The sequence below is a fragment of the Haematobia irritans genome, chromosome 4, assembly GCF_050003625.1.
Source record: "Haematobia irritans isolate KBUSLIRL chromosome 4, ASM5000362v1, whole genome shotgun sequence".
Taxonomy (NCBI): domain Eukaryota; kingdom Metazoa; phylum Arthropoda; class Insecta; order Diptera; family Muscidae; genus Haematobia; species Haematobia irritans.
In genome coordinates, this window is record NC_134400.1 from 4,781,406 (window position 1) to 4,807,453 (window position 26,048).

The following is a 26,048-nucleotide window of genomic DNA, read 5'->3' on the forward strand; positions in this document are numbered from 1 at the left end:
CTGGTTGGCTATTCATAAATTCTTTATATCATCGTTAGGCAAGAAATTTCTTAGCATTGGAATTGTGAGTCGTCTATATTTATGGGTTTCGTTTCAAAGAATGCAATAGCCATTCGAATAGGAACTTGATGATGTACTCATAGCCTAGCTGATGATGAATATGATTTCATGACCCATTCACCTCAATTCCATTATTTTTATAAATGACTTGTAAAACCAAAAAAGGATGGTCATTTATGGGTTCAGAAAACCTGAATAATGAGAGCAATATTTCAAAAAAAAATATGAAATGTGGTAAATGATGGTTTGTAAAGCCAAACAAAAGATTAAAACTTCAGTAATAAAAAAAAGTTGATTTTAAACCCCCCTTTTTAAGTTTAAGTCATGGTATAAAATTTGCAGGAAAATGTTTCCAAACAAAAATATGTTTGCTCAGAATCGTCTCCTGAGTTGAGATAGATCTGGCTGTCACTCCTCAATTGAAAAATTGAGTTTTTTAGACAAAAGTCGAAAATCGTCTTTCTATCACAAAACGTCAAAGTCGATTAAGAATTGGAAAAAGTCCACACATCGAAAAAGTCGCAAAACCTGCAGAAACTCGAAAAGTCGACTTTTTAACCCTTTCACTACCGAAATCAATTTTAAATTGAAAATTTTAAATGTTTCTTCTGTTTTCATGTGTACTAACAGCATGTATAACAAAAATTGTAATTGTGAGGACCTACTTCAATTACTTCAAGAGCTATATGAATTTGTTTTGAAAACCTGATTCTTGAATTGTGACCAAATAATCTTGTGAAAAAAGCGCTATTTGGCCTTTAATATCTGTCAAATTATGAGAAAAAAGACAAAAAAGATTCCCAAAAAAGTATCAGCTCTAATTACTGTATGAATGACCCTTTACTAGAGACATACAGTAGAAAAATGGTCTCAAAATTTCGTATTTATCGTTTAATGTTAAAGATTTTTATAAAAACGCTCACTAATATGGAAAATACTTAAAATAAATAACATCGAGAAATAAATCGAAACTAATTGGGGAAATAGAGTTTATTGTCGTTTTCGAATGTCCTCCTAAGTCGACATCGGTAGTCAAAGGGTTAATTCTCATCACAGCCCGTAAATTCTACACTAATAGAAAAAATTAATAAAAAGAAAAAAAAAACAAAAAATACATTCCAAAATTGTGAACGGAAGCATTTATGAGAGATCAAAAAGAAATCTTCATGTATTCATCCACAGATGTTCACGATTTCAAGAACAGCGTTTGCTTTGGCCATGAAAAGTTTGCATTGGTCATGAAAAGTTTTGAAATAATCGTACTAAAATAAAAAATATTCGAACCTGAGTCCTCATATTTCTTGACTGTCATAAATTTTGGAAGGACAATTTAAAAATGCGCGAATTGAAAATTTTTTTGAGAACTTATTGCAACAGACTGATCAATCGAAGTATTGTCCATCGCTAGTTTTTCCCATTTTTCAGCAACATACGTATACCACGACGAAAACGACACGTCTTTTGACTCAATCCGCGAATCCACACAGTTTTTTCAGCGAAGTCATACCTCATAGATCGGAACAAAGGCGTGTCAAAAGCAGCAATACCTAGGCTATGGAGCGCTTAGGATAGAATTTCCCATTTGAGTATTTCCAAATAAGGTTTTAGGCGTTTTGCAACACGTGGCCGAACGTTATTGTGCTGCAAAATGTGACTGTTTATCAAGCAAATTTCGGCTCAAGCACTTCAATTGAGTTTGAGGCAACAAAGTTCCTGTAATCGTTTCCCTCGGTTACAGTAACTCATAGTACATCCTAGCCAACCGATGCCACCAAACACTTAGCTCCGTTTCAAAACAAAAAAATAGGATTTAATTGTCTTGAAAGAAAATATTAAAAAAAGGGAAATTTCGTTGATCAAAAATTTCGTTTGGAAGGAAATATTTTTTCCATATGTGTAGATTAGAACCTGGGAGGTTTCCAAAAAAAATATGAGTTTATTTCATAGAAGTCCCATCTTTAGTTCAGAATCAATGCAAAAATCTTTAAGCAAAGGCCAAAATATTTAGATTCAAATAATTTTTTTGGTGTGCAAACCAATCACCAAATTTGACCTCTTGAGCTTTCGGAAGGCTTACTTTCTATCCAATTCATCAGTTATTCGCACAATTCTATTTACCCTTCATTCATTTTGTGCACGTATATTAAACTAATTTGCTGAAAAAGATTTTTTACTAACTTCCCCATAATATGAGATTCAAGCGTTGTCATCACCACCTATACCATCAATCGAAAGCTGCACGATATCGAATGGTATGGTGATAACGAATTCGGTTAGATATGATGAACACCATGTGTTAGAAGGCAAATAAAGGAAGTAGATGGCTTTCCCCACACATTACATTCATAAGCTCAATAACAAGCCATTTGCCACCGGAATATAGTTATGAGAGGAAAAATGGATTAAAGAAAGAAATTTTAATTTCTTATTTAGTACAGAAAACTTACGAATTTGTGGGCCTTCCACTGCCATGTTTCGTAAAGACTACAATCCGCATTCTCGGTTTGTTTTTAACGAAATTTTCAACATTATTCGAATGAAAATCAGTTAGTACTTGTGAACATTTTATTTAAATGTTTACGCCATTTTTACTCTCAACCTCATATCATATCAATTCATCACTTGGTTACAGGTATCAAACAATAACCATGACTGGTTGAGTTTTTTTTTAACTATAGAAGCATCCGTACAAAACCCAAGAGAACTGAACTTGCACAATGAACTGTATGCGTATGTGGAGAAATGTCCTTGAGTGAAATTGTATTTAAATGAAATTGTAGTTAGCATGGTTAACCATCGTCACAAATTAAAGACTTGCATGAATAAACCGACTTTTATTGTGGTTTATGGAAAATTGATTTTTTAAAAGCTTTACTAAAGGGTTCAGCAAATCCAAATAATTTAAGAGAAAACACATTCACTCAATGATTGATGAAATGTATCTAAGGAAAAAACTAAAATAAAAAAGGAAAGCTTATAAATTCGACAAGATTTTCTGTAAAAAATTTTTAAAAATCTAAAAATGAAAGCTTCTAGAAAAATGTCCATATTTTCTTTAAAAACATATTCCATAGACACTATAGGGATGGCCCTGGAAGAATCGTACCCAAGAACAGATACCAGAGGAGAATAACAGTTACACCGATAGATCCAAGAAACGGCAAGACTGAAGGCATACGGGGGTGAAAATGATGGAAAAACTACTAAAAGAGAGTAGGACAACAGGTAGAAGGGCCGTGGGAATTATGATTGGCCACCTAGAGTTAGCCTAATACTAGCAGCGTATGATGGTTATATAGAGCTGGTTTTCAAGGGGAAAACAACCTATGTCAATGGCCTGCTTTACCGCAACGAGGCAGAAATGATCCGGGAGCTGACACAGCACGCGAACAGGGACTAGAAGGAAATAAGGGTAGTCAATAAACATACCGAGTTTCTGGAATATGGGAAGAATATAAATGGGAAAGAAGTTAGAACGCAAAACAAGTCGAATACAGACTTAGGTGTATGTCGGCCCACATGAGACAGGGAAAGCTGGATTCTTTCTTCAAGCTAGCTTACTTTCTATAGAAATAAAATGTCGACGAAAATTTCTATAGAAATAAAATTTCGGTGAAATTTTCTATAAAAACAAAATTTTGGCGAAATTTACCATAGAAATAAAATTTTAGCGAAATTTTCCATAGAAATAAAATTTCGACAAAATTCGACGACATTTTTCTATAGAAATAAAATTTCTTGAAATTTTCTATAGAAATAAACTTTCGACGAAATTTTCTATAGAAATAAAATTTCAACGCAATTTCTATAGCAATAAAATTCGTATAGATATAAAATTTCGACGAAATTTTCTAAAGAAGTTAAATTTCGACGAAATTTTCTATAGAAATAAAATGCCGACGAAATTTTCTATAGAAATAAAATTTCAACGAAATTTTCTATAGCAATAAAATTCCTATAAAAATAAAATTTCGACGAAATTTTCTATAGAAATAAAATTTCTGGATGATTATCCCTATCTACTATCTAGCGAAACCACAGCCAAGGGAACGGGCTTGGAATAATTAGTGGGGAAAGAAGACCCTGTTGTAAAACAGAGTGTGAAGCTGTGTACATCAGAACAAATCCTTGAAAACGGTTTTGACGAAGTCAACCGAAATATTGGAAATAAAAATAAAAGAAAAACATCATATCTATGTTTTTTAATCGACCTATAGCCGAAACTATGAAAAATAATTCTTAAAAATAAAATTTCGAGGAAATTTCCTATAGAAATAAAATTTTGACGGCATTTTCTACATTTCCCATAATAAAATATCGACGAAATTTTCTATAAAAATAAAATTGACGAAGTTTTCTATAAAAAAAAAATTCGACGAAATTTTCTATAGAAATAAAATTTCGACAAAATTTTCTATAGAAATAAAATTTCGACGAAATTTTCTATAGAAATAAAATTTCTGCGAAATAAGGAAAATTTATATAAAAATCATATGTCAAAGTTTTCTACAAAAACAAAATTTCAGTGGCATATTCCATAAACTTAAATTTCTACATAAATTTTCTAAAAATGAAAAATTTCAACGAAATTTTCTATAAATATAAAATTTTAACAAAATTTTCTATAAATATAAAATTTCAACAAAGTTTTCTATTTCAACAAATTGTTTTATAAAAACAAAATTTTTAACTAAATTTTCTGTAAAAAAACAATTTTCAACAAAAATTTTCCATAGAAATAAAATTTTATCGAAATTTTCCATAGAAATAAAATTTCGACAAAATTCGACGACATTTTTCTATAGAAATAAAATTTCTTGAAATTTTCTATAGAAATAAACTTTCGACGAAATTTTCTATAGAAATAAAATTTCAACGCAATTTCTATAGCAATAAAATTCGTATAATATAAATTTCGACGAAATTTTCTATAGAAATAAAATGTCGTCGAAATTTACTATAGAAATAAAATTGCAACGAAATTTTCTATAGCAATAAAATTCCTATAAAAATAAAATTTCGACGAAATTTTCTATAGAAATAAAATTTCTGGATGATTATCCCTATCTACTATCTAGCGAAACCACAGCCAAGGGAACGAGCTTGGAATAATTAGTGGGGAAAGAAGACCCTGTTGTAAAACAGAGTTTGAAGCTGTGTACATCAGAACAAATCCTTGAAAACGGTTTTGACGAAGTCAACCGAAATATTGGAAATAAAAATAAAAGAAAAACATCATATCTATGTTTTTTAATCGACCTATAGCCGAAACTATGAAAAATAATTCTTAAAAATAAAATTTCGACGAAATTTCCTATAGAAATAAAATTTTGACGGCATTTTCTACATTTCCTATAATAAAATATTGACGAAATTTTCTATAAAAATAAAATTGACGAAGTTTTCTATAAAAATAAAATTTCGACGAAATTTTCTATAGAAATAAAATTTCGACGAAATTTTCTATAGAAATAAAATTTCTGCGAAATAAGGAAATTTTATATAAAAATCATATGTCAAAGTTTTCTACAAAAACAAAATTTCAGTGGCATATTCCATAAACTTAAATTTCTACATAAATTTTCTAAAAATGAAAAATTTCAACGAAATTTTCTATAAATATACAATTTTAACAAAATTTTTCTATAAATATAAAATTTCAACAAATTGTTTTATAAAAACAAAATTTTTAACTAAATTTTCTGTAAAAAAAACAATTTTCAACAAAAATGTTACCAAAATTATCTGTAACAATACAACATGATAAATTTTCTATTACAATTTTCCAAAAATGTAAAATTTCAACCTAATTTTCTATAAATATAAAATTTTAACAAAATTTTCTATAAATATAAAATTTCAAAAAAGTTTTCTATTTCAACAAATTGTTTTATAAAAACAATACATTTAACTAAATTTTCTGTAAAAAAAAAAAACAATTTTCAACAAAAATGTTACCAAAATTATCTGTAATAATACAACATGATAAATTTTCTATTGCAATAATATTGCAATATTAAAATTTTTGTTTTTATAAAATAATTTGTTGAAATAGAAAACTTTCGACAAAACTATAAAAAAAATATTTCAATAAAATTGTATATAAATAATAAAAATTCAAAGAAATTTTATAAGTATAGAAATTCTACCTAACTTTCTCTAGGTTACATTTTCCATTGAAAATAAAAAAAAAAATCATCCAAATTTTCCTTCCTTTGTTTTATTACTATATATTTCACAATTGATAGATTGTTTTGATATCATATAGACAGCCCAGCCCTTGTTAAACCCATTTTGCAATAAAAAAACAACAAACATCTTCAACATATTCCAATTTTCTGCAGTCTATCGACATTAATATCAATTGGCAATCCGATTTGCTGCATTCGTTTTAGCAAGAGCACTCGAATGGCAATCCAATATACTTTTGGCAAACCCAAACTACCTTTGTCAGTTGGGACATCAATCAAAATTCACAGACGGAAAATAAAAATTTTCCACGAAATGTCTCGACACAGTAGAGGCCAATTGAAGAGACAGACGGACCGACAGAAAAACACTCGAACTCGAGAGGTTAATGACACACAGTCATAATGGAGGGTTCGATAAACTTAAAAACCACTGGGCTGCTGGCGTCATAGATGAAAATGAAATCGCAAAACAGAAAATAGTTAAGGTGGTGATTGATGTGTATTCCGTTTTTCGTTTCATAAAATATGTTCTAGGTGCTAACAAATATTTGCTGTAGCAATTTTGTAAAACTGAGGTTATGCTAAAATATGAAGTAACAAATTATGGTTGTTAGGAAGTCATCTCTACACTATGCCACAGAACTTGTAAGGTAAGAAATACGAATAAAATTTGCGACTTGTATATGTTCCAAAAATAGGTCGATATAAGGATTGATGTACACCATAATTGATGCACATCAATCAATTTGGCAATCGGGTGATATCTAAACAGGGTTATATATTTGTATCGCAGCTTCAAAATGGACCTGTCCACAGCCAACTAATGAATATCTGGCACATTTCCATAGCACAGCCGGATTACTGAACCATTAATTGACTTTGGAGTTGAACAACATCCTAGAGAAATACTAAAGACAGACAGGCGAACAATATATGGCCTAAAAAAGTTTTATTTCCGATGAAGAATATATCAAAATTCTAGGGTTGGAAAATTATTTTCCGATATGTTTCAAGCCAAAAGACAAACTTTCTATGATCCACTTCATCATGGTAGAGGATATATAAAAATACTAGAGTGTTTTATGACCTGAAAACTAGAACTTATTTATTATTTACAAATGCGAAATAAGCATTTTGTTGCCAATTTATTGTTTTTTTTTTTTTCATTTTTCCGAATTTTATTTCGGAACGCATATCTATCCCATGTTCACTGGATGTGTTTATGATTGACAGCAGTCCAGCAAAGAGAAAAAACCTCATTTAAGTATCTTTTGGCCATAATTGCTTTTGGAAAAAAGTGCGGGGCTTAGCAGAAACATGAGATGAAAAGCAATTCACATTAATCACAAGTGATGTGTTGCCATCAGAGTCTCGCCTTTGACAGCATTTCCCCCATGTGCTTCATGTGTGTATGCATATAAAGAAAATATTTGGATTTTCCTCATATATGGTGTTTTAATTTCAAAAAAACAAAATGTAATCGTAAAGAAGTGCAAGAAGGCAGTACTACCCGCAGACAGTGAAACAAGAACGATTTTTGCAGTTTTTTAAGAAAAATTGAAATATCTATTTGATTTTTTTATAACTATGGGTCCTACAGTCAAAAGGACGTTAATTCGTAATCACCCTAAAAAATTAAAACACAAATTTTATATGAGAAACATAATTTACTCGTATATACAAATGATCCTAGAGCGAAAATGTTTTTCGTCACCACAAAAAACAAAAGTCCATCAAAATCCTGAAAAACTCCCGACGTTTTTTAGTGAAAATTTTAACTTTACAAAAGTAGACTTGAATTTTATATTACTACTATTTATATGCCTAATCGATATGGTATTAGATATAGTTTGGCAGTCGGAATAGGATATCATTGTCTGGACACATCATTCATGCGGCCACTCCCATCTTTTCTACCAACTTCGATATAATTTTTTATAGTTTTTTTTTTTTATATTTTGACATCTTTGGGATCCGAGATGACCGGTCGCAGGCCCGCTTTTCTCATCACATTTGTAACATATTTGTGAATTATTCGTCTCAGACCCCATAAAGTATATATATATATTATTGGTTGTGGTGGAATTCTGAGTATGGTTGTCAACAAAAATGTACCAAAATTTGAAGCAAATTCTACCAAATTAAAAAAATCAAAATTTTATTTCTATAGCACATTTTATGAATTTTGTTTTTATAGAAAATTTGATTAAACATTTTATTTCTATAGAAAATTTTGTCAAAATGTTATTTCTAAAGAAAATTTTGTCAAAATTGTATTTCTCTACAAAATTTTTTTCAAAATTGTATTTATATAGAAAATATTGTCAAAATTTTATTTCTATATTAAATTTTTTCTATAGAAAATTTTCTCAAAATTGTATTTCTATACAGAATTTTCTCAACATTGTATTTCTATAAAAATTTTTCTCAACATTTTATTTCTATAGAAAATTTTCTCATAATTTTATTTCTGTACAAAATTTTCCCAAAATTTTATTTCTATAGAAAATTTTGTCAAAAATATTATTATGCAAAATCTACCAAAACATCAAGAGTTCTACCAATCTACCAAACAGTAAAAAATCTACCGTGATTCTGAGTCGATTTATCGATGTCTGTCCGTCCGTCTAGCGATCTGTTGAAATCTCAAAATCTTCACAATGAGACTTGTGACAAGTACATGATTGCAAACAATTGCTATAAAGGGTGATACGGTCAAAATTTGGTCAATATAAACTTGACGTATTTCTTTCAATTTTGCATTTAAAAAACACCCCTCATTTTGAAGGTGTGTGTGTGTAGAATGTTGCTCCTATTTTGATTTTGGAATTCACTCTTCAGTTGTCAAAATGCCGTCCAAGCAAGAAGAGCAGCGTATCAAAATTTTGTTCGCGCATCGCGAAAATCCGAGCTACTCGCACGCAAAGCTGGCAAAATCGCTAAAAGTTGCAAAATCAACCGTTACAAATGTAATTAAAGTGTTTGGGGAACGTTTGTCGACAGCCAGGAAGTCTGGATCGGGGGGAAATCGAAAACCGGAAGCCGCTGATACGACAAAGAGAGTTGCCGGTAGTTTCAAGCGAAACCCTAACCTCTCTCCGAGATGCCGCAAATAAGCTGGGTGTATCGTCTACAACCGTGCATCGAGCCAAAAAACGAGCCGGACTATCGACTTACAAGAAGGTAGTGACTCCAAATCGTGATGATAAACAAAATACGACGGCCAAAGCGCGATCCCGGAGGCTGTACACGACGATGCTGACGAAGTTTGACTGCGTGGTAATGGACGACGAAACCTACGTCAAAGCCGACTACAAGCAGCTTCCGGGACAGGAGTTTTATACGGCAAAAGGAAGGGGAAAGGTAGCAGATATTTTCAAGCACATAAAACTGTCAAAGTTCGCAAAGAAATACCTGGTTTGCATAAACGTCTGCTACCTTTCCTGAAGAAACACGGTTGTTCCGTACTGTTTTGGCCGGATTTGGCATCTTGCCATTACGGTAAAAAGGCCATGGAGTGGTACGCCGCCAACAACGTGCAGGTGGTTCCTAAGGACAAGAACCCTCCCAACACGCCAGAGCTCCGCCCAATTGAGAAATACTGGGCTATTGTCAAGCGGAACCTAAAGAAGACCAAAAAACTGCTAAGAACGAGCAGCAGTTCAAGGCAAACTGGCTTTCTGCGGCGAAGAAGGTGGACAAGTGGCTGTACAAAATCTGATGGCAGGTGTCAAGCGTGAGGCCCGGCAATTCGGAATTGGAAAAGCGAAAGCCTAACTGAATATTTTTCCTGAATTTTATACTAATTGAACTTGAAAAAGAAATTTAATTTGATTTTTTAAATATACGATTTCACCGATTTACACGCGTTTTCCCTTGACCAAATTTTGACCGTATCACCCTTTAGGACCATAATTGACCATTTGTTGTTGTACCCCCATATGAACCCTTGCCCAAATTTGACTTTCTGAGTCTCAGGGATGAACAAATTTCATCCAATCCTGTTGAAATTTGGTGGTCTATATCAGTCAATTGATCTCATCGAGTCCACTGAGAATTTGTGGTTTTTCTGTAGTATCGCATAGGGTCTGAGATTCAGAGAAATTCAGCCCAGTTCAAAAGAATTTCCTATATATACAAATAAATTTTAAACACGAATTGCTTAAATTCACATACAAATATTTTACACATGATACGATACATTTTTCGTGAAAAAAAAAACAAAAAATTTCATGTTTCTTCTTTATCACAAAAAAGCGAATACATAATTTTTGCTTGAGATTTTTTGACAGTGTTTTATGGCCAAACCTAATATTTTGTTGTGTCAATCACAAACCAAGTCTTATAGCTCTATGTAAACACAGTGCTGTGTGATCTCCCCTCCTTTTCAATTTAATTTACATGCACGAGCGTACTTTAATGCTTTACGACAGACTTGATTTTTTTAATGTATGACCGAAGAGTGGATAATTTTCTATACGTCAGCACACATAAAAAATATTTTGCTTTTTTTAATTTTTCCGTTTTTTGCCTGTATTTTAATATTTTACAGCAATTAACCTAATTCGTTGGTGACGAGCAACGAAGAAAGTTGACGACAACGGCAAGCAGAAGTCACTTCCTTTGATAATGGCATGCACTCATAAACGGAACACTCTAAAGTCTTAACTCATTAATGTTACCATTTTGATATGGACGTCAAGATGACAACTTATCAAATAGGATCTGGGGAAATAATTGAAGAGAAAAGCTAGATTCGTCATTCAAAAAAAAAGAAAAATATTCAAGGGAATATTTAACAGAACGGCTACAATTCTGTGAAGCATTTGAGGGGTAAGTCAATAAAATTTGTTTAGTTTGTTACCTTTAATGTTTATAACTGATATGATCCAAAAATATATTCATGATTTTCTATAGATCCCATATTAACCGATATTTCAAAAAACAAACAAAAAATAATACAGATGACACATGTAATCAACGGTTACGGGCGGACTGGTTTATTTGTGCCCTTTACTGTCCTGATAGAAATAATTCGTCTATATGGTATATAGGTAGTTGATATGTAATGTATTTTTTTTTTTAATTTTATTTTTCAAATGGCACTAATAATGGCATTCAAACGGCCGACAACGCCATCACACGCTGCACGAATGTGGCTATGTGGTATCTTGGGCCTATTCCCAACTTACCGCAAAATTTCCGGATTGAGATCTAGAAATTTTGGTGACCATTATGCGGTATAATGAAGTGAGGATCTTCGTTTTTAAACCATTATTTGTTAACGTGTGCTGAATGCAATGGTGCAGCTGCTTAGCCCTATCCAGTCTAACTTTTTGTGCATTGGAGAGGTCTAGCACGTTTCGATACTTCAATGACTTGAGCAGTTGTTAAGCACCACTACCTACCCAATTTTTTGTTGGGCACTTTAGTTGTGGAAATTTTTCCTGTGTACATGAGGATCTTCGTTTTTAAACCATTATTTGTTAACGTGTGCTGAATGCAATGGTGCAGCTGGTGAGGTCTAGCACTTTTTGATACTTCAATGACTTGAGCAGTTTTAAGCACCACTACTTACCCAATTTTCGTTGTTGGCAGTTTAGTTGTGGAATTATTTCCTGTGTACATGAGCCTATCCTATAGTGTTACTTAACATTTTCCCCTCCATGGTAATTTGCGATGGTTTAGGTAAAAATCCCATATCACAATAGAGTGAAGTGGGAATTGGTCCCCCATTAATTTAGCTTCTTCCCAATACGCTTTGTGAGTAACATAATTAAATTTCATTCATGATGATTACTTCGATTTCTATCATCGACTGACTGGACCTTACTAACCGTAATTAACTTCTCCCACATATATAGCACTAGCCATTTAGTTATAGCCTGTAGTGCTTCAGTGTTCATTGCAAGAACAAAGATATTCTTAGCATCCATCATGGAATCATTTCTATCAATATTCATTTGCTGTTATCCTGCTAATTAGCAATTAGTTGTGCCAAAGGAAACTCATTCACATTGTGTCTATCCTAGTCAAAGGGAGTCTTTTAGCTCCAAAATTAACTCGTAGCCAAAACTGTTGACCCAACCGCGAGTGACGGAAGAATTTCTTACAAACGCCTTCATAGCCCATCATTCGTCGAGTCAATGCTTCATACAAAAATTATCCAACCATAACTAATGACCGAGGAACAATAAACACGTTACGCCTGCATCCACACTCTGTGCTCCGGAGGCACGTAAATATATTATGCGAAATATATAACACTTTAATTAATTTACTATTTGGACTCCATTGCTTCCACTGCTACATTAGCCATAATGGGGTAAGGGTGTATAATAAGGTCATAGCAAGAAAACAAAAACAATTACAACAAATATTATTGTCAATAAATTATTTAATTGCTTAATTGTGTGCTATGAGCATTGAATTAAAACTATACATTGAAAACAATAACGAAGGATGTAGTGGAGAAGAGTAGGAATCCTTTACAAAATGAGTGATGAAAATGTTCATGTTTCGTTTCTTATATTTGCCTCATTGACTTCCTGTCCAAATGACATTTTAAAAATATTCATTATTAACCCTCTAAGGCCCAATTCCGCATTTAGGCGGGCTTCGTTAAATCAGGAAAACACATCTTAAGATAATAAAAAAGTATATTGCGACTGAAAGCTCATCCAGGCCGAATTATGTATGTTATTAGGTTAGGTGGCAGCCCGATGTATCGGGCTCACTTAGACTATTCAGTCCATTGTGATACCACAGTTGTGAAACTTGTCTCTTATCACTGAGTGCTGCCGGATTCCATGTTAAGCTCAATGACAAGGGACCTCCTTTTTATAGCCGAGTCCGAACGGCGTTCCACATTGCAGTGAAACCAATTAGAGAAGCTTTGAAACCTTCAGAAATGTCACCACCATTAGTGAGGTGGGATAATCCACCGCTGAAAAGCTGTTTGGTGTTCGGTCGAAGCAGGAATCGAACCCACTATTTTGTGTATGCAAGGCGGGCATGCAACCATTGCACCGGGGAGCCACCGTGGTGCAATGGTTAGCATGCCCGCCTTGCATACACAAGGTCGTGGGTTCGATTCCTGCTACGACCGAACACCAAGAAATTTTTCAGCGGTGGATTATCCCACCTCAGTAATGCTGGTGACATTTCTGAGGGTTCCAAAGCTTCTCTAAGTGGTTTCACTGGAATGTGGAACGCCGTTCGGACTCGGCTATAAAAAGGAGGTCCCTTGTCATTGAGCTTAACATGGAATCGGGCAGCACTCAGTGATAAGAGAGAAGTTCACCACTGTGGTATCACAATGGACTGAATAGTCTAAGTGAGCCTGATACATCGGGCTGCCACATAACCTAACCTAACCTAACCATTGCACCACGGTGGCTCCCTACCCTTCACCATGGATTGCTTACAAAATTCTACTAAAGACTGTCAACCACAATCGAATTACTTGGAGTCAAAGTTAGTTCTCTATCAGTTTATATAGAGGATTCTAAAACTAATTAAATATGAACCGATATGAACAAATTTAGCACGGCAATTTTTACCGTTGATCCCATCTGCTTCTTTTCTTCGGTTGAACAAAAATTGATCAACTGATTTTTCCAAAACATTAGCAACTGCTTCTATTAACATTTTCCAGGTCTTACTGGTGCCTTTTCCTCCGCGTCATGACAGCTCATGCATTAGTCATTACTCCAACAATTTTTTCAAACTCGCCTATCAGACATCGATCCGTTTTAGCAGATATCAGGAGTGATAGCTGACGTCTTGAAAACACTGCCATATCTAGTGTGCGATTTAAGTTTTGCTTGGTTTTTTTGCTACCCTTGCAATAATCCCATCGGACATAACAGCCTTCTCATGCTCATGCAAGCTGCAGGTAGCTAGTTCCCCTGGAATATGTAAAGTAATTTCTAGCCTTACTATATCATCCGCTTCGCAGTTCCCCGGTATCTACTTGTGGCCAGGCATGCATATTAGATACAGCTCAGCCATCTCGTTGAGATTTGCGACAGTCTATGGACGTTTTCGAGTTAATGAATACAGAGTCCAAGGAAACTTTTTTTTAATTTTCAATGAGACCTTCTGTGTATATATTTATGGCACATTTGATGGAACATTACTTCTCAGCCAATTTTTCACAACTTCTATTGCTAATGTTTCTTTTTTCCAATCACAGCGATAGCTTGCGCAACCGTACAGTCGTTATTGCAGCTGACTGTTTGGCCTATATGTCTAAATGCATTAAATGCAACATGACATTAAGAGATTCTTTTTCTGTCTTATTGAATGCACCTGAAATACACAAGCACGTCATTCACTGATCTTTATTTAAACTTGTCGGCTGCTGAAGTGACAGCCACCAGATCACAACAGCATATAACATTGTAGGTCTAACCGCTATCGTATGCAGTCAATGTATGCTTTTTGTGCCCACCTTTTCACCAGTGCCTTTTAACAAATTTCAACCGGATCGGAATTTATTTGCTCTTTCAAAGGGAAAGTCAAATCTGAGGGTCGATTTATATGGGGCCTAATAGAGGTTTGATGTGGCCAATTTGCAATATCTGTGTGACCTACATCAATAACAATTACGTGCACCAAGTCAAAGTCGAAGTAAGTATATCCCCAACGTCCTATGTTGAATTGTATAAGAAATCGTGATTTATAACCCCTTTTGGATCACATAATCAATGTCAAAAATCAGAGTCTTTCTTGCAAATGCCTATTTTTTCTAAAATGATCACAATTCATACACCAAATATTTTTAAATATTCACAATTGATCCGGAACTCACTCCTTGATACAGATATTTATGTTTTCATTGGTTTCCGTGACGACTATCCTTTCCTTTCACTGAAATTCAACAATAGATGAAAAATATTCCAATAAAACAGAAACTACTACCAATGGTTATGACAAATGTTTATAAGCTCTACCCAAATATAGCCAACAATAAAACGAAATCATTTCATTTGGAAAGAGGACTTTTCCGATATGCTTCCTTGAATAGCCTTCAACCTTCAATGATTGACAACTTAGAATACATTTCGCAATTGTTCCTCTCCTTGTCTGATTCTGTAGGACAAGGATTTTGATGAGTAAAAATTTCAACTTGACTAAGATCCATTTCCACCTTCCCCAAAACACTTGTATGGTTTGCACTTTGATTTTTCCAGGCAAATTATCATTTCAAATGCCGAAAATCAATAAACAAATCAACACAAATCTTGGCATTTAGGACAAACTAGTGAGTTATTGCCTACCATATGACTATGGTTGTGGATGTGATAGGTATTCCCATACGAGATGAATGCTACCAACTGAAAATCCCATGCATCTTGTCTGAGACTATTTCATGGTCATATGGATGGATGGAGTGGATATTGAAAACTTGAAAAAATTTTCTTTGTGCTTAGCTTTCGTTTTATTTTTTTATGAAGGCTTAAACTTGTTGACTTTCCAATATGAGTGTTCACATCTGCTCACATTTACAACAAACCAGACAATATTGTGAAAGTGTTCATTCTCACACTATTCAATGAATTCTCATGAACGACAATATCCTTGAAGTGGGCTATTGGTATCTGCTGTTCATAAAAAACCTTGAACTTAAGTATCTTTGTGGCAGAAAAAAGGAAAATGTAAAGCAAACATAGAAAATTAACTGTCAACAAAGTGTTTTCGCATGGTTACTATGGCCAAAAAGTTTTGATTTTTTTTTTTTTGAAGAAAAGTTCGGAATTGGGGTCGGTCAAGAACATAGCCCTTAATAATGGTTTAAAGTCCACATAGTCCATTATGGCATCTGGCAAAAAATAACTAAAGTCAATGAAAATCTCCTTTTAGGATCTCGAAGTGGTGACAAATCGTATCACAAGTATTGAACGTTTCCCGGGCTGTTGTACTGAAAAAAATTACAACCAATTAATAATCCGTTGCATTGATTTAAAACTCTAATGCCCCAGCCTGACTTAAGGCGAAAAAGTCCAATAGAATGATATCCGGAGATTTTGGAGGCCATTGTATGTTACAAATGAAGCGAGGAACCTCCTTTTCAAATCATTCTTGATTGACTCGCGCTAAGTGCAGTGGTGCTGAGTCCTGTTGGAAAGTTGGTATGCGACCGAAATGTTTGTCTGACTTCAATACTGTCTTTAGGGCATTTCACCGATAATATTTGGCATTTGTATTACTGCCATGTCCGGCAGCCATCATTAACCGTTACGGCGGCCCACACCATTACCATCGACGACCTCTTTGACTTGGTAGATTTTGAGCTATATTTCAACTTCAATCTCTAGCGTTTTAAGTATTTTCTCTAGGGAAACTTTCATTATTGACTTGAAGATTCCTCAGATGGACTTAGCGCAATTCCCAATATATAAAATAAAATGGGACAATTTTGAATGCAACCCTTCTTTTCTTAGCCTTTTTGTCGCCATAAGGAATAATCAAAAAGATTCCATATATGATGAATTCATTTAGTGTTTTTTATTTTTTTTTTCATTTTATTCTCTTTGAGTTCATAGCAGCTTTTCTCATAACTCAAGGCTATATTTTGTAGGCACAAGTAACTTCAAATTTGCAGTGACGAAAAGAGATGTGCAAAAGCAAGTGAATGATACTCGAAATTTTGCACAAAAAAGGTTTGCTTCGTTAGCAGTAAGACAAGTGTATAAATTTCCTATGAGATTCCATTAGATCAAAGCGCAATAAAATTCTTTTACTAGAAAGATGAATTTGCAAATCTCAAAGACTATAGAAGGTAAAAGAAAACACTATAGAAGAAATATAATACACACAAAAAATCACAGAAATATTTGTCTTAAATCAATTTGTTTTTCTTTGACATAAGGTCTAAAACTTTGATTATATGATATTCTCAAATAGAACACACAATATTTGAAGAGTGTTATTACAAAGAAGACTGGGTTCACATTTTTAAGAAAAAAAAAACTAGGCAAAACCCCTAAAGTCCTTTAAAAACGTGTTAATGAATAAATTAATTTCAAAATTCATACTCGACTTCAGGTAAAAATTATGCTATGCTGCTCGTAAACAGCGTATTTACAATAGTTAAAGTATTGAAAAACATATCCTAGTTTTGAACGCTTTTTTGCTTTTTTGTCGAGATACAAAGAGTCATTGTTTCTTGTGTTTGGTCAATGCATACTACAAATTTGCTCTATGCTACAGTTACCCTGGGGTAAATCGGTACAAATTTCCACTAAAGGATTTATCACAGGACTGGTACCAGTGTCCCTGCTAATTTCTAATTTTCATATAATTTATTGATTTCTATACTTCCTTGATATTAAAATCTTATTTGGCAGTTGGTCATCTGTGGTGTAAAAAAAATTTATTTTAGCTATCAAATCCGCAATAAATATGGAAATATCCCTAATATTGCGCGAGATATGGATCTTACAATTTAAGTGGGGTTAATATTTTGAATCTAGAAGAACCGTTTTATGATTGATTCTTGTTCTATTTCCTGCTTCTACGTATTCTAGAGGAAAAATATGTGTGCCTTTGTGCTTTACATTAAACGTTGCAGGCTCCACAATTTGGGATTTCAAAACAATACCGAACCAATACCACTTCTTGCGAAAAAAAAAGTACCAAAACATTGACTCACGCAAAAAAAAAGTACCAAAACATTGACTCACACACCTATTAATTGGTGTTCATTAATGAACCAAAAGTACCTCTACGTTTTGCAAAGCGAATAAAAATGTTAGTGTCTACACGCAAAGAAAAAAAACGTTTGGAAAACGTGTCCCGATATCGTTTTTCTTTTGTTAGAGTTTTTTGAATTGCTTCGAAAATTTTAAAGTTTTATCACCAAAAAAATTCGTTTGTTACAAAATTTTTATTTTTTCAATAAAAAAAGTTATTTTTGAAACAACAACACAGTCCATTTCGTTTATATCGAACACTGTTCTTTTCCGACTTTAGGTCTTTAATAAGACACAGTTTACAGTTCAAAATTTAATATACTACAATGTAATGTTGAACATTTTTTCGGAATCTTCCGAACATATCTGGAATATATGTAAAAAAAAAAAACAAAAAAAAAAAACAAAAAAAAAAACTTTGGTCGAAGCGGGGATCGAACCCACGACCCTTGGCATGCAAGTCGGACGTAGCAACCACTGCTCCACGGTGCCAAACTAAATGTTTGTTTCAGTTAAATAAACTTTGTTTATTCGGTTCGTGGGCGCCGCAAGCTATGCTATATAAATATAACTTATATGGATATTTATCTATTGAGGACCATAACAGGTACATAGCTTAGTGGTTAGTGTGTTGGCTTACAAAGTGCATGGTCCGCGGTTCGATTCTCCGTCCAGGCGAAAGGTAAAAAATTTTTAAAAATTTATAAAATCGTATAATTTCTTCTACATTGTTGCTATTACAGAAAAAGGTGCTAAGAACTAAAAAACTTCGTGGAAGTGAGAAAGATGTGAGGGAAAATGCAATTAGCCAGAAAAATTTTTTTTTGAGTTAGTCTTTATGAAATTGTTTTTACATCCTGGAAAAGAATAAACGTTTATCACAAAAAGTATATACTTTTCTTCCAAATGTACTTCCTTTCAACGAAAAGCAAATGAGAAACGAACTTTGTTTGTCTAAAATTTCGTTTGGGAGGAAAGAATTATTTTTTTGCGTGTAGGTGCTGAAGACCCCAAATGGGGGTCGGTTTATATGAGGACTATTACTATTACAACAGATAGCCCGACTGACGGACATCGTTAAATCGTCTTATAATTTCCCCTTATCAAGACTAGATATACCTTCTATAGTCAGAAATCGTTATATGTATGTGTTAAAAACGGAATGAGAAATATAAGATAATCATAATAAAGGGTGATACGGTCAAAATTTGGTCAAGGGAAAACGCGTGTAAATCGGTGAAATCGTTTATTTAAAAAATCAAATTAAATTTCTTTTTCAAGTTCAATTAGTATAAAATTCAGAAAAAATATTCAGTTAGGCTTTCACTTTTCCAAATCCGAATTGCCGGGCCTCACGCTTGACACCTGCCATCAGATTTTGTACAGCCACCTTGTCCACCTTCTTCGCCGCAGAAAGCCAGTTTGCCTTGAACTGCTGCTCGTCCTTAGCAGTTTTTTGGTCTTCTTTAGGTTCCGCTTGACAATAGCCCAGTATTTCTCAATTGGGCGGAGCTCTGGCGTGTTGGGAGGGTTCTTGTCCTTGGGAACCACCTGCACGTTGTTGGCGGCGTACCACTCCATGGCCTTTTTACCGTAATGGCAAGATGCCAAATCCGGCCAAAACAGTACGGAACTACCGTGTTTCTTCAGGAAAGCCAGCAGACGTTTATTCAAACACTCTTTCACGTAAATTTCTTGGTTGACAGTCCCGGAAGCTATGAAAATGCTGCTTTTCAAGCCACAGGTACAGATGGCTTGCCAAACCAGATATTTGACAGTTTTATATGCTTGAAAATATCTGCTACCTTTCCCCTTCCTTTTGCCCTTTCTTTTGCTTGAGGTCGGCTTTGACGTAGGTTTCGTCGTCCATTACCACGCAGTCAAACTTCGTCAGCATCGTCGTGTACAGCCTCCGGGATCGCGCTTTGGCCGTCGTATTTTGTTTATCATCGCGATTTGGAGTCACTACCTTCTTGTAAGTCGATAGTCTGGCTCGTTTTTTGGCTCGATGCACGCTTGTAGACGATACACCCAGCTTATTTGCGGCATCTCGGAGAGAGAGGTTAGGGTTTCGCATGAAACTACCGGCAACTCTCTTTGTCGTCTCAGCGGCTTCCGGTTTTCGATTTCCCCCCGATCCACAGTGGTCGGTGCTATATGGAGTTAGCGGCCAAAAATACTTCCCGTGGAGGTATCATCGTGAAACTTCGATCAAGGCTTTATAATTATGTCAGGACTATTTAATGATAAAATGGGATTGATTGATGACGGTTTAGTATAGCCCCACATATAGACCGATCTCCCGATTTTACTTCTTGGGCTTCTAGAAACTGTATTTTCTATCCGATTTGGCTGAAAATTGAAATCTAAAGGTATTTTAGGACCAAAAGTAGGTGTGCTGAAAATGGTGTGTATCGGTTCATGTTTTGGTATAGCCCCCATATGGACCGATCTCCCAATTTTACTTCTTGGGCTTCTAGGAACCATAGTTTATATCCGATTTCCCTGAAATTGGAAATCTAGAGGTATTTTGGGACAACAAATAGAAGTGCCGAAAATGGTATCTATCGGTCCATGTTTTGGTATAGCCCTCATATAGACCGATATCCCGATTTTACTTCTTGGGCTTCTAGAAACCGTATTTTCTATCCGATTTACCTTAAACTTCAAATACAGAGGTATATTAGGACCACAAATAGGTGTGAAGAAAATGATGGTTATAGGTTCATGTGTTAGTATAGCCCCTATATATACCGACCTTCCGATTTTAATTTTTTGGGCTTCTAGGAAACGTACTATCTATCTGATTTGCCTAAATTTAAATTCTAGAATTATTTTAAGATCACAAATAGATGTAACGGAACGTATAGGCCGATCTCACGATTTTACTCCAAGGGCTGTAGTTTTTATCCGATTTTCATGAAGTTGTAAAACAAGATGGTTTTGAAAATTCGCCCTATTTTCATCCATATATTTTGAACCAATTAACTTATCACAGATCCAATTATACACTTTTGTTCGTCATCTCAATACCTTGCATTCAAGTGCAAACAAAGATATAATCGGGCATTTCTAGCTCGAGATATAATTTGTTTAGTCATAACCTTCATTTTCAAATTCAGCAGATCAAAATACATAAGAAAAGTCATCAAATGTACATTTTCAGTGTAAACTAGTGTTAACAAACACCACACATATTTGGATATAAAAAAAAACAAGACCACTTCGGTATTAGGGAAATAACACAAAGGGGGGCAAAAGAAAGCAGCTGATTTTTATCAATTTAGAATCTTGAAATATTAACTAATAAACCACAAAAAATCCCATTGGAAACTTCAGGGGGAACACAACCAAAACTCTACATAAAATTTACATATAAGAACGAACACGAAACAATGAGACTGACAAAAATTGATTTTATAATAAATTTAAAACAATTTTTACACACTTTTTTATTTTAAAATATAGTTAATACCATTTAGTTCAATATTCATTTCGATTTATTTCGATATATTTTTTTTCTTTTGTTTTATTTATTTAAAAGTGCACTTAATTTTATACTTTTTCCCACTTCAAAAACCAACTGCTTACTTGCTCTCTTTTTGAAGCCGTTCTTAAAGAGTACAGATGGAATAAAACAAATACACATTGTAAAACCTTGTTCGCATAAGAAACAGTGATGCCACACTTTTTGACAAATTTCTAACTTTGATTTTTTATTTTTGGCCAAAGGGATCGACCACTGTGCGATCCAGACTTCCTGGCTGTCGACAAACGTTCCCCAAACACTTTAATTATATTTGTAACGGTTGATTTGGCAACTTTTAGCGATTTTGCCAGCTTTGCGTGCGAGTAGCTCGGATTTTCGCGAATGTTGATACTCTGCTCTTCTTGCTTGGACGACATTTTGACAACTGAAGAGTGAATTCCAAAATCAAAATAGGAGCAACATTCTACACACACACACCTTCAAAATGAGGGGTGTTCAGGTTTTTTAAATGCAAAATAAGGCTTTCAAAGTTTCCTGCAAAAAATTGGATATTTGTCAAAATAATATCCATATAAAAATATTTAACTCATCTGCTTCCATTCAAATCACAATACTTCCTTTGTTTTTTTATTTGGCATTTTTACTATTGTTTACTATATTTTCGTTCCTGTACATTTAACCAAATGTTGAACTCTGAGAGGATTTTTAACATTTCTCTCTTTAACAACGATTAAAGTAAAGGAACACAACTAGTCATTTGTTATTGAATACATTTCAAAAGTTTTTCCTTTGTGGTGCAATTCGGATGGTCAAAATTAAACAATGATTCATGACAATCTGTCTACTGCGTAGTCCCACTAAGTTGTCTCAGGATGTGTCCTTTGGATTGAGTCCAAGTCGTATTCTAAAGTGTACATTTACCCCTTCAATAACAATAACAATGTTAAAATAATCGGTCATTTCCATATATTTTGACCAGAACTGGGACTGGTTCATACACACCAGGGACTAGTCCTGTGCCGGTCCTGGTGTTGATCCATTTCCCGTAGGGTAATAACATTTACATTTAATCCTTTCCAATTTTGAACTATGCTACATCCAATACTAGTTTTGAGTGATAGTTTTTTTTAGGGTATCAATGTTTAGGAAATTTTTCATATATTTTATTAACAACATAGATTATATCCGAAGGTTGAAAAAATACCATTGTAGGTTTCATAGTTTAATCTTAAAACTTCCAAATTCAAAAACTTAATAAACTACAGACCCATTTAGTTCTGCAGAAATATAAACTTTTCTAAATGCAACGAAGTGCTCTAAATCACTCCATGTTAAAATTCACAAGAATACAATCATGAAAGAAGGGAATGGGTGAGAAAAATCAAAACAAATCTTGTACATTCGCAAGAATCGCAACACAAGCTGCAGCTCACCAAAGTTTGGTTAAAGAATTTGACAGAAATTACACAGAACAACAAGTCAGTACACAGAGAAAACAAAAAAAAAAACTAAATGTAGTATGGGTAGGATAAACATACCAACCACAAATATAAGAAACACTTTAGGTACATACAAATCGTCTCGGAATCAGTTCATGGGTCGGTCAATCCCTCTGTTTTTATATCTATCATCATATAATAAGGAAATTTGTTTGGTTTCGCATCAATGTTTTCGTTATTTATATTTTACAGCTAATAGCCCGAACCATTGACTATTCCTTCAGTGTAATATTGCCAAAAGGCAAAGTGCTTGGAAAATGGTAAACAATATTAAAACTTACTTAAAATTCCTTTGCGCCACATGACTTTTATTTTATTTACAACAAGACTGTACACATAGAGGTGGAATGCAAGCAAGCATAGAACAACAGCCACATAAAAACTAGACTAGAATACGGAACTCACTCTCTCTCTCCCTTTCTCTTTGGCAAGAACATGACATGTTTTCGCAATTGGTACAACAATTGTAGTTACACTGTAAACAACAACAATAGCACACCCGACTTTACTAAGGTAGTAGTGACATTGACAAAGAGCAGCAAAACAAAAACAAAAAATGAAACATTTCACTCAACAAGTTGTTGAAAGCATATGAACATCTTTACATGAAAGCATATGACATCTTTTTTCTACTTAAATTAAAAACAAATACGAAAAGGCTAAACACGATTGAAGCCGGCTAAATAGTACTCTAAGCCAAAAGTGATAATGGGACACATATCAAGAGCACTGTTGAAAGGAAGATGAGCGAAATATTCTATCATCTTACAGTGGAAAAATATTGCCATAATAGGCAAGATTATGTCACTTACATTTTTGGTCACCCAATTTACTTAATTTTAAAGACAAATATCTACAATCCTGGCATTATTATTTTTTTCATTAAATTTGGAAAACTCATATTTGACTTAAAGTGAAGAAAAACATTTTTGATTTAAAAAAATAATCCTCAAAGAATAAAATTTTGACAAAGTATTCTCTAGGAATCAAATTTTGACAAAACTTTCTATAGAAATAAAATTTTGACAAAATTTTCTATAAAAATACAATTTTGACAAAATTTTCTATAGAAATAAAATTTTGACAAAATTTTCTATAGAAATAAAATTTTAACAAAATTTTCTATAGAAATAAAATTTTGACAAAATTTTCTATAAAAATAATATTTTGACTAAGTTTTGACAAAATTTTCTATAGAAATAAAATTTTGACAAAATTTTCTATAGAAATAAAATTTTGACAAAATTTTCTATAGAAATAAAATTTTGACAAAATCTTCTATAGAAATAAAATGTTAAAAAAATTTTCTATAGAAATAAAATTTTGAAAAAATCTTCTATAGAAATAAAATTTTGAAAAAAATTTCTATAGAAATAAAATTTTGACAAAATTTTCTATAAAAATAATATTTTGACTAAGTTTTGGCAAAATTTTCTATAGAAATAAAATTTTGACAAAATTTTCTATAGAAATAAAATTTTGACAAAATCTTCTATAGAAATAAAATTATGACTGAGTTTTCTATAAAGTCAATATTAAGTCAACATCTTTAAAATTGTAATTCTGGTTAGATCATACTATAAAAGTGCATTATGGGTAAGGTCTCCCATTTTTATACCCACCACCATCATGGTGACGGGGGTATAATAAGTTTGCCATTCCGTTTGTAACACATCGAAATATCGATTTCCGACTATATAAAGTATATATATTCTTGATCAGGGAGAAATTCTAAGACGATTTAACGATGTCCGTCTGTTGTAATCACGCTACAGTCTTCAATGTTGAAGCAATCTTGCTGAAATTTTGCACAAACTCGTCTTTTGTCTGCAGGCAGGTCAAGTTCGAAGATGGGCTATATCGGTCCAGGTTTTGATATAGTCCCCATATAAACCGACCTCACGATTTGGGGTCTTGGGCTTATAGAAACCGCAGTTTTTATTCAATTTACCTGAAATTGGAAATCTAGAGGTATTGTAGGACCACAAATGCGTGTGCCAAAAATTGTAAGTATCGGTCCATATTTTGGTATAGCCCCCATATAGACCGATCTCTCGATTTTACTTCTTGGGCTTATAGAAACCGCAGTTTTTATTCAATTTACCTGAAATTGGAGATCTAGAGGTATTTTGGACCACAAATATGTGTGCCAAAAATTGTGAGTATCGGTCCATGTTTTGGTATGGTCCCCACATAAAACGACCTCCCGATTTGGGGTCTTGGGCTTATAGAATCCGAAGTTTTTATCCCATTTGCCTGAAATTGGAAATCTAGAGGTATTTTCGGGTCATAAAGAGGTGTGCCGAAAACGGTGAGTATCGGTCCATATTTTGGTATAGCCCCCATATAGACCAATTTCCCGATTTTACTTCTTGGGCTTCTAGAATCCGAAGTTTTTATCCTATTTGCCTGAAATTGGAAATCTAGAGGTATTTTCGGGTCATTAAGAGGTGTGCCGAAAACGGTGAGTATCGGTCCATATTTTAGTATAGCCCCCATAAGAACGATATCCCGATTTAACTCCATGGGTTTCTAGAAACCGTAGTTTTTATCTGATTTGCCTGAAATTGTAAATATTCTGGTATTTAAGGCTCACAAAAACATGTATCGGATTAAGTTTTTATCGGTCCATTTGGTAATGCCTCCATGTAGACCGACTTCACTTCTTGAGGGTGTAGAAGGCGCACTGATCATGAAAATTGCTTGAGACTCAATGTAAAATTTCCAGATTTTACTTCTACATATTTAAGATTTCAAATCAAGACGTTATTTTATAATTTTCTTGCACACTTACAAGAGATTTTAATGATTCCTCTAAAAATCTAACAAAAATGGTTCTTATAAATCCAGAATCTGATAGGTGAAATCTTTAAATTTATCTTCGGGAAGTGTCCTCAAGTCCTCAAGCCCTCCTGAAATTTCAAAGGAAACCCTAATATTTGGTTCATGGTGGTGGGTATTTAAGATTCGGCCCGGCCGAACTTACTACTGTATATACTTGTTAGAAGTAACAATGTCCCCTTGTTGGTGCGCACAAAGAAAAAATACTTTCCTCAGGAGCGAAATTGTAGACAAAAGAAATTCTCCTTTCTTATAAATCATTTTCTTG

The 26,048-nt window shown here is 33.7% G+C and overlaps 1 long non-coding RNA gene across 2 annotated transcripts in view; it reads left to right on the forward strand.

Annotated features, from left to right (window-relative positions):
* Nucleotides 1-26,048, forward strand: part of LOC142233204 (uncharacterized) — a 94,437-nt gene that overhangs the window by 12,669 nt on the left and 55,720 nt on the right. For both annotated transcript variants that reach the window (XR_012721353.1, XR_012721352.1), the window contains exon 2: nucleotides 10,804-11,084. This is a non-coding gene — a long non-coding RNA (uncharacterized LOC142233204). The remainder of the gene's footprint in view (nucleotides 1-10,803; nucleotides 11,085-26,048) is intronic.